Consider the following 14,640-nt stretch of genomic DNA (forward strand, 5'->3'; position numbering starts at 1 on the left):
TTTACACTATCAGACTCTTCTTGGCAAAGAAAGTGGAGGTAGAAACTCACATTATTGATTAAAAAAGAGAGATCCTCTCAAACTCACATGGTTTTAGGGCCTAGAGTCCCTGGAAGAACTCTGAATGTGGTACAAATAGTGACGTAAACCTGTATTTTACCTCCTAAGGGGTTAAGGCTGGCACTTCTTTCTTAAGTCAAAGCAACAAGAAGCTGTGAATGCAGTGAAATTGCTGTTGCTGTGCTGGGGAAGCACAGGGAAGGCTTTCTCCTCATCCCAGTGAAAGAAGAAATCCCCCTGGAGCAGAGGAGAAGACAGGCATCTCTTTTCTTCCTTTCCTGGACACTGGATCAGCCAAACTGTCTGTGCACACACACAGTGTGATTCCCAGGGCAGGGGACGTTACAGAACTGTGTGTCTTCTCTTGCTTCACCAGGCTGTTCCTCAGGTTAGGAATACGTGCCCTAGGAAGCTCCTTGAGCTGCTTCCTTACTTATATTGAGGTCCTGCCCTACCCTAAATCAACCGAAAAAACTGTGTGGTACAAGCTGGCCCTGAGTGTTGTATTACAAATAACAGTATTCTTCCAGAAGGGACATCCTCCTTTCTGTAACCGTGTAATTCCTTCTGCTATTAATGGGAGCTGCTAAAGAGGGGGGATAAATCTCAGAAAACAGTGACTACAGCATGACGCATGTGCTTAGTTTGGGGTGTGAGGAGAAGGCAGAGGGCTTTTTCTCTCCTCAGGGGGCATAGAAAGAGTTGAGGGAGACATTATTATTTCCTGGGGCCACCAGAAGTGAATCCAAAGGCCCAGAAAACTTTTTCTTTTCACTTTATACTTGTCCTGCTACCAACTCCAGTGAATTTTTAGTTCAACCTCTCTAAAAACCCAAAAAGGAAAATACTCCTGCCATTATTGCTATTACAAATTATCAATGATGTGAAGGTGGAAGGTAAGCTGTACTGGAAGCTGTAGGCATCACACTTTCTTACCTACAACAAAAGAATTAAATGTTTTTTAAGTTTCAGGGAACAAAGGAGAAATTTTCAAAATTTTAATTTTTTTCTCCCCCAGAAAAAGATTTAGGAGACTGGAAACTTTCCATAGGAACACACCAGCTCAGTGCATTATTTTGGGGATCTCTCCAGTCCAAAACTTGATTTCTTAATCAAAATTAGAGATCAACTGGAGGAAGTGATGGGAAGAGAAAGTGACAGAAACCCCAGAATAACAGAGGACAACTTAATCAGACACTGACTTGGACAAAGAAAGATGCCAACTAAAGGCTCTGCTTCAATTAGTATTTACTTATAGCATAAACTTAGATAGTTACAGCTGGAAAGGCTTCTTATGAAATAAGTTGTGCCCTATTCTTTAGGCTGTTGACTTTCTGATAACTGGGACAGCATAAAAGGAAATGAAAATGTCTCTCGTATGCACCTTGAGCATCCAAACCAGCATACTGCTGAAATGGGTCACTTTTGAATGGCTTTTCTTTTACCTGGTTTTATGAATATAGCTTCAAAGAATCTTGATTTCATGGTGGGAATGTTTATGAAAACTTGAAAAGTTTCATGGGACAAGAAGTTTGTTTCTTGCCCAACTCCACAGCAGGTGTTTATTCTTTATTGCAGTGTGATATTCTGCAGTATGACATTCTTTTCCTAATACTAAAACCAAAAGTTCTGGTAAAAAAATACAACTAAGTGAGCATTATCCGAAACCAGGACTGTCATAATTATGATTGTCAGGATCCTCAAAATTAATTACAACTTCAAGCTGTGACAGAGCCTAAAATAGCAAGAGCTGCTGGTGATCCAAAAATCACTCACAGCATGTCCAAGCGAGTATTTGGCAGGGAGCATATGCAACTTAAAAAAAGAACATAACCCTTTAGGCCCATGCAAGCAATTAAGCTCTTTGTGGAAATGTCAGGCCATAAGTATGAAAAGACCTTTCAATTGTTTACATACAATTTTCCTCTAATTAGTGGGAGCTGATTTTAATTTTTCCCCCCTTCATTTTTCAAAGACGACCAGATGGGTTCAAGTTCTGAGGGCAGCTGTTCTGTTCAAAAACAAAAACACACACAAAAAAAAGAAAAAGCAGTGGCAATTCTTGCCAAGTCAGACCCCATGATTCTTATAGTGAGGGGGGTACAAGTAAATGCCAATCAGCTTAGCAGCATTTAAAGATACGTAAGGAACTTAGCCTGGGAGCTCTGCTGACGACGTAAAACAAGAAGACATTTCCAGAAGTGTCTGTCAAACAAAGTATAAAAATAATCAGAGACTGATGGCACAAGTTACTGACACTCTAGCTGATGTACAAGTGGGTGAAATTAAACAGCTCTGTGCTAACTTTAATTTCATTGTTGCAGTGCTTCTTCCTAACGTTCTACATGCAACCATCAGTGGGTTAAAAATACACAATGGAGCCGTGTTTGATCAGAGCTACCTCAAAACGCTAATGGGGAGGATTTTTCTTTCATCACACAAACAGTTAGATCCCTGCTGTCCTATTAATTTGTGCTGTCTGTGCCCTCTCTCCCTGCTCTATCTTTTATGTGAGAGATGGTGACTTGTTTCCATCTCCATCCACTCTTCCTGCTCCTCTGAGCCTACACCAACACGCTTTAAGTCTTGAGCGTGATGACCCTGACGGTGTCTAACATGAAATAGGTCCCTAAAAAGGCAAATGTCTCCTTGCTAATGCTCAAGGTGGCACATCTTTCCTCCCAGAGTTTCGTCTCCTCTTGGATTCATTAGGAAATGCTAAGCCAGTCCCTTGACTTTCTGTGCTCCGATCTGTAAATTGAGAATGGGGAGGCTTCACTAAACTGTTTTGAAAACTTCGCTAAGCTGTTTGAAATCCTGAGGTAAGAAGGTGCTTATATAAATGCTAAGTCACAGACAGTCCGTTTCTAAGAGGGAATAGATAACATGGAATACAGTGGTTTTATTTTCTTATTTTTTTCTTCTATTCTCGATGTCTTTCAGACACCTGCATACATGCCTGCTGAAAAGTCCCAATTGTAGGCTCTTATTTAAATTTTTCATTACTAATATGGATCCTCGGAGGTCATGATGTTAGTCTGAGCTCTTTTTAGAATTTGGAAGAGTTACCTTTGTTCATTTTGCTTCTGTTTTCCCTCGCACCCCTGTGGTCTGTCTTATTTATTTGGATTGGAAGCTCCTTGCAGCAAGGATTCTTATGAGGTGTCTGTGGTACCTAATGAGTCAATCTTTTTTTGGCTCTATTGGCGCTGCCGTAACACATAGTGCTAAAAATTAATCAATTTAGTGTTTAGATTTACAACTACAGCCTGATGGAAACTTACAGTCCGGGAGACGAGCGATATCTTCTTACATTGGCAGAGCCAGCAGAAAAGTGTTCCACTCAGTAGGTCAAAGCAAGAAAAAAAGAAGTGAGGGAATGCGTGTGATGTCAGTGCTGCTGCAATACGGAGCTGAGATAGCAGTGCACATCTCCAAGAAACAGGTAATAAATGAACACTGACAACATCAAAGTAGATCCCGTTGGATCCCTGTGTTGGTTGCACACTCTGTGAGTGTAACCACTACGTGCTACTTTTCTCTTTAGCTCCCACTGAATTTTGTTCTTATTTCTTCCTATCATGTTATTTGCTGGGTATTTCTTTTTATATGTAAGAGCAACATTGCTGAATGTTAAAATCAGTCCAGGACACACATACCAATATTTGGCGGATGGCAGAAAAGGAGGCAAATACTGAGTTCTTGTTCGTTGCACTACTAAAATTGCAAAAAGATGGGATTGTCAGTATTCTCCATGTCACGTGGCAGCTTGGGATGGGTTGTGTTTCAAGGCATCTTATGAGATTGAAGCCTCAGGATGGTGAATCATTTAGTCCTAGGAGGGAATAACCACAAAAATATTCAGCATTCGCACAGGCACGGGTGATGGTTTAGAATCACAGAATCAGAGAATGGCTGGAGTTGGAAGGGACCTTAAAGATCATCGAGTTCCAACCCCACTGCCATCGGCAGGGACACCTCCCACCAGACCAGGTCTCAGAGGTTATTAATTTGCCCTAAAAATCCAAACAAATGCAGGTTCATAACAGCGATGAGAAGCTGGCCAGCTGAAGCAGCACACTGCTGGTTGTCCTGAATGAAAGAATGGATGGTAGGGCTGTGTTTGGAACACCAGAGCTGATGCTAAAGCACAGAGTAGAAACAGGACTTGCTCTTGTGGTAGATGGATATAGCTATGGATGCAAATATCAGTCTGGAGAGGTTCTTCATTCATGCTCACATTTCAAATGTAGTAGTACAGGAGGCAGTAGCACAATTTGGGATTAATTCCACCCACTTCAGCACAGTTTGGGTCTGCTCTGGAAAACATTTCTCACCAAGGGCTTAGGAAGGTGTTAAAGCACCGGCTGTAGAGTATGGCCACTTCGCCTGTAGAAGCTCAAAAATCGGGAAGAAAGAACATTCTCTCTGACCTTCTCCTTGGTTTGCCTGCAGAAGGACGGGTGCCCAGACCAAGCCCATTTCACACATATCTCACCAGCCTGGCCTGGGGCTGACCCAGCAAGCCCAAAGCAGAAAGCTCTGTATCCCGTTACCAAAACCCTGAACAGTCCAACTCACTTGACTTCTCATTGTGTAGGTTATAAATAACATCATTCCAGACATTGCCAGGTGGTGCAACAGGGTGAAGGCCACCGCAGAGGAGAGCATGCTCTCCTCAAAGCCCGTATCCCAAAGCTTGCTTTCAACTTGAACGTCCAGTGGTTTACCTCGAAGGCCGCCTGCCAAGAGGTGGTGTTTTGCTGACATACCATTGGATGCTGGCTGGTTTTTGACTAAGGAACTGCATTTCCCTCAGGCTTCAGAGGGAAACAATGACATACCCTCCCAAGGATTAGGGAAGCCGGGGGGTAAGCAATAAGCACACAAGTGCCAAGGAACTGACTTTGATGTACTGGTTAGTACTCCACAGGAATTCCAAGGACAAATCCCATGGATCCTGGTGCTGGCATGTGGAGGAAACTTTCCCTCCGGCTTCCTCGTTGCTCTCAATCTCTTTTGCAGAGGCAGGAGGGGCAGCAAGGTTATTGGGCTGCCCTTGGCTCTTGGCCACCACCTGCACGCTGAGCCATGGGCTGGAGGTGATGGACCACAAAAAGCTTTCTAAAGCTGCTCCCGGCATAACTAACATATTCTTCACCCTGAACTTTCATTCCCATTAGATAGAGCAGCAGTTTCAGTGCTTAGTGCATTTGTTTATTGATGCCTGCAGCAGTTCCAGTGCTTAGTGCATTTGTTTATTGATGCCTTCTCTCACTGGTGGGCTCCACCTTCAGCCTGGCCTATGCTTTTGTATCAGTTTGTCTGCTTTGCTGATGCTTGTAACAGGCTGAGACAGTTGGGGTTGTTCAGTCTCTTCTCTCACTGGTGGGCTCCACCTTCAGCCTGGCCCATGCTCTTGCATATGCCAACTGTACCAGTTTGTCTGCTTTGCTGATGCTTGTTGTGATAGTTGGGGTTGTTCAGTCTGGAGAAGGTTCCAGGGAGATCTTATAGCCCCTTCCAGTACCTAAAGGGACTCCAGGAGAGATGGGGAGGGACTCTCGATCAACGAGTGGAGCCATAGGACGAGGGGTAATGGTTTTAAACTGAAAGAGGGGAGATTTAGGTTAGATATTAGGAAGAAATTCTTTGTTGTGAGGGTGGTGAGACACTGGAAGAGGTTGCCCAGAGAAGCTGTGGCTGCCCCATCCCTGGAGGGGTTCAAGGCCAGGCTGGATGGGGCTTGGAGCAACCTGGTCTGGTGGGAGGTGTCCCTGCCCAGGGCAGGGGGTTGGAACTGGATGATCTTTAAGGTCCCTTCCAACCCAAGCCAATCTATGATTCTATGATTCTCTGTAGCCATGGCTGTAGCAATGGATGTTGGTGGGTGGGGACACCTTCTAAACCCACCTTTCCCATTTGCAAAACCTAAAGTCTTCCCACATGTCTCTGCAATTTCCCTTGCAGTGGGCTTATTTCAGATTTCCCACCGTGGGGTTTGATGCTTCATGCTCTCAGCATGCTGCACAGCAGTGTAGGACACCACTTGCTTTGTTGGAGGTGAGAAGAACTCAACAGACATTGGATTTTATTTTGTATTATTTTCATGCAGAAGGGGAAATAAATGTTGTTGTAGCAGCTTGGATCATTTATATGAACACATTTCTCCTATGGAAGCTACGGAGCTGCCCAATGAAGAGAAAGTGATTCAGGAGGCTGTATTTTAAGTTTAGTAATGGCTAAATTGCAGCAAATGTTGACAGTTGTGTCTGCTTTCTGTCCCATAGTAAGGTAGCTAGAGAACATGATTACGAGTAGAAGATGGGAAAAAAAAGAATATGGAGAATTAATATGGACATACATCTAGAAGTAAAGTATTGGAGTATTAGCAGAGCAAGTCCTGTTTAGGAAGGCTTTTAACAGTTATCAACAATTCTTTAGAAAACAGCCACAGTTTACATGTGCAGCCAGTTGCTTTCTAATTGCTACAGCAGGCTACCACTGGGAAGAACAAAGGAAATATTTAGCACATCGTAAATTCTTCTGCAGCCCTGCCGAGTGGCTGGAGTTCAGATTACACGTTTATAACCAACATTTGAGAGCAATTTCTCCTCCACTTTGAGAAAGTGGGTGGGGAAGCTGTTCGACACTTTTCTTCAAATGCCTGAAGTAATGTGTGTCTGAAAGAAACACGGGTTCAAAATTCTCTTCCACTTGTCTTTTGATTCGGGCTTGCAATGCACTGTAAAATATATATCTATATTTAATGCTCAGAAAAACTTTGTTAAAAAGCAGATGTATGTCCCGCTGTTGTTGCTGTTGTTATAAATATTACTGTCCAACTTTACTGCTATCGTGGATGATTTGCTGAAATCTTGCAAGCTGATCAGTATTTGCTCCCAGGGATGCTAAGGAAGTGGCCAGCGCTGCAGGGGGTGTGTGTTGGTAACTGGATGGGATGTATTAGTCTCTCTAAGTCGGTACTTAATCATGTCCCTGTCTCGTGAATGAGGTGTTGAGGCTCTGACAATTGTAAAGATTTCATGATCTAGCAGAAAATACGCCTGTGCCCTGGCCAGCTCATGGCCCCCTTTAGTTCTAGGTGAATTCAGATGTTGCTCAAGTTTCTCATAGCTTCACGCAGATAAAATATTCTCCATTAAATGTTCTTAATGAGAAAGCAATATTTCTGTCTACTCAGCAGCTGCCAGTAATGTACAGGAGATGTAAGCAAGGGATCTTCCATGTTATATTTATTCAGTTTGTAAGCAGTTTCAGTGCTAAACCATTACTTTTATTTATTTCTCTATAAAGAAAAAATTGTCTTAGAATTTAAATCATACTAGATGTTTGTCTATACCTACTTTGGCATGCCTTTTTTTTTTTTTTTGGAGGGTAGTGTGTCAATACTCCAGTATGTCAGCCTTTATTACAGCTACAAACGAGACAAGGACAGCTGTTTGCTTCCCCTCTCCCCAACTGATTTAAAAATGCAGCACACTTGGAGCTGAAAAATTGACACTCGCAAGTACCTGTAGCCAAATAAGAAGAGAAAATAGAAAAATGAGGGATTAAGTATAATTTAAAAAAAAAAAAAACACTTCAGTGTTGTTGACAGTACTGTGTCTACATAGAATCATAGAATGGTTAGAGTTGGAAGGGGCCTTAAAGATCATCCAGTTCCAACCCCCTGCCCTGGGCAGGGACACCTCCCACCAGACCAGGTTGCTCCAAGCCCCATCCAGCCTGGCCTTGAACCCCTCCAGGGATGGGGCAGCCACAACTTCTCCTGCTTTGCTACATGTAATATATTTTTTTACATTGTTTGTCTGACAAAAAATTCAGCAAAACATTGGTATATTCTATCTAAAAGGTTTAGTACTGATGCCTCAGAGACGCTGTCGGTATCTCATTGAAAGAGGAACAACACATTTGTCCACCAGAAGTCCTCCACCAACCTCCAAGTATCTAGCTTTAAAATAATGAATTTACAAAGCCTGCTCTCAATTACTTGTATAACTGTTTTCCAGGGATGTTTTCCGGGGATGTTTTCCTATGTGAATAAGAGCAGCTGACAGTTTAATCATAATAAAATCTATAGAATATGTAGAAATGCAAGGGAACCAGTGCATCTGCAATGGAGGGAACAAGGGCGAAAGATGAAGTTGCAGATGTTGCTAGGAGGAAACAGGATGAAATCATAGCTCCTGCCAGACAGTAACCTTAACTTCTGTGTTATCTGATCATGCTGTGTTTAGCTATAAAATGTTATAGTATGTACATGTATAAAACGTTAGAGTCACACTAATGTGTTAGCTTAGATTCAACTGTTTATCCAACTTCCTTCAAATCATTAAGTAAGTGTACCCTTTAAAAAAATCGTCAACTATCATGAAATTCTGGAACCTGCTAATTGCATTAAAATAAGGTTGTGTTCAAATTGTTCCTTGTTGACCCTTTAAAACTAAAATAGGAGTAGCTGATGGAAAACAGTCCAGAGAACGAAGACAAAGAAAGACGTGGTATTCTCCAGTAACAATAATATACAGCAATTGTTCTAAATCCAAAAAAAAAACCAAAACACCTAAATGGTTAAGCCTTTAACTGCCTTTAACTTCAAGAAATCCTAGTGTCCCACTTCTGAAGGACGTTTGTTTCTGGGACAGACATCTATGATCAGAGCAAAGTGGAAAAGGTGATACAGGGACAGATCCGCATCGGCAGGAACTTGGGTTTCTAACAAAAAGCAGCCACTGGTTTAGTATGGTCTGGCTCCATCATTGTTGCTGCATAAAAATTGAGTAAGATTAGGTAAACTTTAAAAAAAAAAACAGTTTAGTGGTGGGAGATACAGCAAGGCTTCACCATTAGAGGAAAAATCCCAGCACCCAGCCCCTACTGGGAGATTTAAACACTTGAAGCAGCAACACAATGGAAGGGGTGAGGTGCTCCATAGATGTCTGCTTCTATTTATGTCTTTCTATCATCAGCTTTGTGCTCTCCACCCCCACACACATCACTCCTCTTCCCCTGAATAAATGGAATATTTCACCCCTGAATAACAATGTTCTTTCACTAAGCTAAAAGCGCCGCACAATGCGTCACACCTGCAGCACTTCTAAATTGCAGGTCCTTGTGGTCATGAAAGGAACTTAATCAGCACACTTCACAGGTGAGGTGGCTGTGGGTTACCAGCAAAAGGTTGGGCTGAAAAATCTGCTGGGTTTTATCATTACGAAACATGGCGTTTCCCCAGCCTTGTGCTCCGGCAGCCCACGGTCACAACAAAACTATTTCCGTGGCAGTAAAGCTATCTAGAGGGCATATTGTAAACGCATTTACTTTTATAGTTTGCTGCCAGTTTGGTAATCCATGTTTATAAGAAGTTGCAGAAGTGGTTTTAAAGGTTACAGAAATATGCAGAGCAGAGAACTGGACATGGAGGGGCTGCCCCCGCCTTCTGCCATTAAATGAAATGACAGATGGATGAGACCTCGTATCAGGAATATCACTGGTACTTCAGCAACTGATGTTATTGCCACTCTTTTTCCGTTTTTCCTTCATCAGAACTTCTCCTTTCCTGCCCTGTCTCCCTCTTATTATCGACTTGCTGTGAAGCACTTTGATCTTCACTGGGAGACCCAATCCTGCAAATACTTCATGTCTGTGAGAAACGTGTTTTTAATGTGCATTAACATGGTGGTATCTACTTGCCTGAGTAAGGCAAGAAAGTTGAGACTGTGCTGATGACCTGCTTTTTTTTTTTAATGACCTGTCCTACCATTTTCAGCTGAATTTTTTGTAAAGTAAAACATGAGTCTTATGCAAAACAAGATATCATTAGCTCCTTTCCCTATATTCAAGCAGTGTAAAGCAAAGCATGACTCTTACGCAAACAAGGTATCATTAGCTCCTTTCCCTATATTCAAGCAGTGACACAGGGCAGTGGTAGTAGAGACACTCAAGGGCTCTTGGATCTCTTAGTTTCATTTTCTTACATGACCCTAAATTTCTTCTCCTTTGTTCTGGTCTTTGTAGCTGTGACCATAGGATGTTGTGAGGCATAAAGGTGAGGGGCACAGAGTCTTAAAGAGGAAAAGATGTCACTGGACTAAGAGATGTAAAGCCCTCTTGAGGGCTCTGTGTCCATGTAGAAAGACCCTAAATTTCTTCTCCTTTGTCTGTTCTGGTCTTTGTAGCTGTGACCGTAGGATTTTCCAGTGTTGTGAGGCATAAAGGTGAAGGCCACAGAGTCTTAAAGAGGAAAAGATGTGGCTGGACTAAGAGATATAAAGCCCTCTTGAGGGCTCTGTGTCCATGTAGAAGATCGTCTCCCATTTCAAATAGGAAGTGGGGTCTGATGGAGTAAAATTGAATGGGGAAAACAGCAGCCACCCATGTGCACTTAACATATCTGTGCTCTGCAAGTGTATGAATGTATGCATGTGCACACAAAACAGAATATACAGAATCATAGAACTGTCCAGGGGACATTTAAGATAATCTAGTTCAACCTATATATATAATGTACATCCTTAAATATTTGGATTTCTATCCATAACCACTCAATATTTAAGTCTGTGTAAAATGTACATTGCATTTGGAAAATAATTGCCTACTATCCTTAGTTTTTAACTATTAGCTAGCTATTAGATATTACCTTACCATGGAGAGCTGCAAGGGGCATGAATAGTGAATCCCTAAAATGCGTACGAAGCCTTAAGACATGAGGAATTTGGATTCCAAATCAGGAAGCATCTTAAATAACAACATAGTAAGAAAGATGAGACCTGCTGATGCATTAATGGAAAAGTAGTAAAAAACACAGCATAGAATCATAGAATGGTTAGAGTTGGAAGGGGCCTTAAAGATCGCTGAGTTCCAACCCCCTGCCCTGGGCAGGGACACCTCCCACCAGACCAGGTTGCTCCAAGCCCCATCCAGCCTGGCCTTGAACACTTCCAGGCAGCAAACATCCACAACTTCTCTGGGAAACCTGTTCCAGACTCTTACCACCCTCACAGGAAAGAATTTCGTCCTAATATCTAATCTAAATCTCCCCTCTTTCAATTTGAAATTGTTACCCCTCATCTAATCACTCCTCTCCCCAGTCAAGAGTCCCTCCCCATCCTGTAGCTCCCTTTAGGGACTGGAAGGGGCTCTAAGGTCTCTCCAGAGCCTTCTCTTCTCCAGACTGAACAACCCCAGCTCTCTCAGCCTGTCTTCATCTGCACTTTATGTTATTGCTGTTTTTCCCTCTTGGCATGCTGTCCCAGCTAACCATTGCATGCACCAGCAGCACTTGAGTTTTTTACTCCCAGGAGACACCATACAAAGCTGGTAATGGACATAAACCAGTCAGCTGGTCTACACAGAAGTGATGCACAGCCCAGCGAGAGCTGCAAAAGACTTGAGGAGGAAGGGAGTTTACTACCCACTGGGCTCCACTAGAGCTTGTGAAGGTCCATCTGTGGATGAGAATCCGGGAAAGTCTCGCAGCTGGTTAGTGGGTCGGATGTTTTTGTGTCACGAGGGACTTTTGGAAGCGTCAGATACTAAGTGATGGTGTAACTTTCAGAAGCCTGAAGTCACCACCATCTGCATGTTGGCTCCCGTTGCTGTTCCTCCAAAACAAAGCTCATATTAAACGCTTTGAGTCTTGGCATGACACACATCCCCAAACCACACTTATCCCATGACCAGTGATGAGTGTGCAGTTCTATTGTTAGAAGCAAACCACTTCAAAACACCAAAACATACGTTTTACACATATTTTCAACTCTCTTCAATGTGAACAACAAAATCTTGTGCTTTTTTGTTTCCTTTCTTTTTTCTTTCAAGTTTTTAAGATCTCCACTGTGAGATCTTGGGTAGTTTTTATCTTAGAGAGGAGTATATTTTACACAGATAAGTGTGTTTTGACATCAGCTCTTTCTCTCGCCAGGCCTAGGAGTTATGGGTACAATGCTGAATTAGTTATGATGTCACTGACACCTAAAACCGGGCATTTTTCTGTCCTGGTTTAGGTGTCAATGACATCATCATCTGCTGCAGTGGAAACAAACCCCTAAAATTTAAGCCTGGGTACGTAAATTGAGGAGTAGCTGGTTTTTTTTTTTTAAATGTTTTGCTTTAAAATGTAATATTTAGTCTAGACACAGATTCTGTTAATGATTTGAGATTGCAAATGTTCTATGTGCAGGAGAATTGCTGTTAACCTTTAAGAGAATAGAAAAAAAAATATTCAAGGTTATAAAATGTTTTTACATACCTGAAAACAAGAACTGCTCCTTAAATGAATGGGAGTGTAGGTGGTTGTAGAAAATGCTAACTGCCAGCCTCTTAGGGCAGACTAATCCAATTTGCTTTATTCAAGTTTGTCACAAAATCATCTGAAAACCTTTAACATTTATAACTCTGACTTCTGGAACCAGCAGTGCTATGGCAAAATAAAATACACAAAGAAGAACAATTAGCTTCTATCTCCTAAAAGTTGTATCCTAAAAGACACTCTACTTAAACCTAGCCCAGTCTCTCACCTTGGTCTATGTGACTATAAGAACTTTGGAAAAATCCTAAACTGATTTTAAAAAATCACCATATTAACAATGATGCTAACTCGTCACATTTAGGGACTAAATTAAAGCTACTTTTTTGGCACACGTTCTTTACAGATTTTTTACAAAAATACTTAGTTCATCCTCAGTTCATCTGCCTGCAGGGCACAATGTATTACTCACTGATTCCAATAAAAAACCCCAAAACCAAAATAACTAGATGATGCCAATTCAAGACAAGACCATCTCTGAGGTGCTTGTCACCATTGGAGCCAGTAGCCCCCATCAGAATCAGGATTTTAGTTTTGAAAAACAGCTGGTTTCATCTAGGGCAGCAAAACTGTAAAACCCAATCACTTTTTCATTCTCAGATGACCTAAACAGGACTACAGTAGTTTAAGTACAAAAACATGGGCTTCCATTTCATGTGACAGGGTTATTATGTCTGCTTTGATCACAGATTTCTGAAAGCTTTTTTTTTTTTTAAGGAGATTAAAGGCAATTCTGTAATTTTCAGTAGGACGTGCAGTGGACTAAACATTGTCCCCACAGGGCTGCTGCTGTTGTGTTTCTCTCGGTTCTTGTGCTCAAGCTGCTAATTTAGCTAAGATTTTAATGTAATGTACATACATAAACCTCCCATAGGGTGGAAACCAGCAACCTGATGGTTAAAGAGCCAAGCTGGGAAGTGGGAAATGGGTGAATCTGGTGATATAAAGCCAGGAACTGAACTTTGGTCACAGATTTCTTTGGTCAGCTCTCAGACCACGGTGTTACGGTAGGAAGGGAACATGAGAGTGATGGGACTCCTTCACCAGCTGTTCTAGAGATGTACATAAAATACTACCGTGTTTTCTGGTTGACTGTTTCTCACTACTGTGATTTAGGGATGACTTTATGCAATATATTTTAATGAGCTCCTCAAGGAATTTAGCAGAGAGTTCCTGGATGCCAGGCAGGCTGAAGTGTGAAAGTGGGAGTCAGCAGCTCGGCTTTGCTTATTAAGAATGAGACATTTTCTGCCCATAGACAGGAGAAATATTTTCAAGTGCTTAGGAATCTTTCAAGTTGCCATCTATGATGTCTCAAGGAGTAACTCAGAGGGAGTTTTCAGAATCCCAGTATTGCACGCGGTCATCTACATTTCTATGTCCATCTTCAAGTCCCCAAGTCCTTGTGTAGATGAGTACAGGTCAACCAACACCACCGGTTGAACACAAACCTCATTTTTGACAGTGCTTATTTTAACTGGGTGCAAAGTGACACCTACTGTCCCTCTATATTTGTATTATTATCTGGAATTTATTTGCGGTGTGTTTATTTTTGTTTAAGAGTAAAGCCTATACTTGTGTAGAAGCATCTTGAAAATTAAAAATAAAGAGAAGACCATCTCAAAACCATCAGCCCTTAGTAGTACCATGACTTACACATATTAAACAACAACTTCATGCCTTAAAGGTTCTGGAAGTTGATTGATTGTTCCCAAACTACTACATAGTTTTAGTTGATTAACCACATATATTTTTTTGCCACTATGTCTGGCTACCTTCTAGAAGTTAGTGCATTGCTGGCCGTATTACAGAAACAGATTTTTTAAGGATTGGAATCAGATTTGGCAGTAAAGGGTTCAGTTGCAAATTCATAGGTGATCTTAAAATTTCATTTGACATAAAAAAAACCTCATTGCAATGGAAAAATAAGAGCCTGGATTCTATTTAAAATGACATCTCCACTTGCAACCTCTTTTTTTTTTTTTTTTTTTTTTTAACTTTTAAAGAAAGTCTGAAAGGCTCATTTTTATATCTGAAAATGCATCCAAAGCCTGTGGAGGAAGTCCCTGTCTTCAGGCAATATGGTGCTGTCTTCATTCCCATTTTCCACAGCGGTTTCACTCTTTTCTGCCTTTGATGTGGTCTCTGGCACCTTGAAAGCAAGTAAGCCTATCTTAGCTCTTGTGTGCCAGCAGTTCAATACCCCCAGCCACCATGCCAGTACCGACATCTAAAAGCTGGGATTGGGC

Source organism: Calidris pugnax, unplaced genomic scaffold (genome assembly GCF_001431845.1).
Source record: "Calidris pugnax isolate Ruff unplaced genomic scaffold, ASM143184v1 scaffold87, whole genome shotgun sequence".
In the NCBI taxonomy this organism is placed as follows: Eukaryota; Metazoa; Chordata; class Aves; order Charadriiformes; family Scolopacidae; genus Calidris; species Calidris pugnax.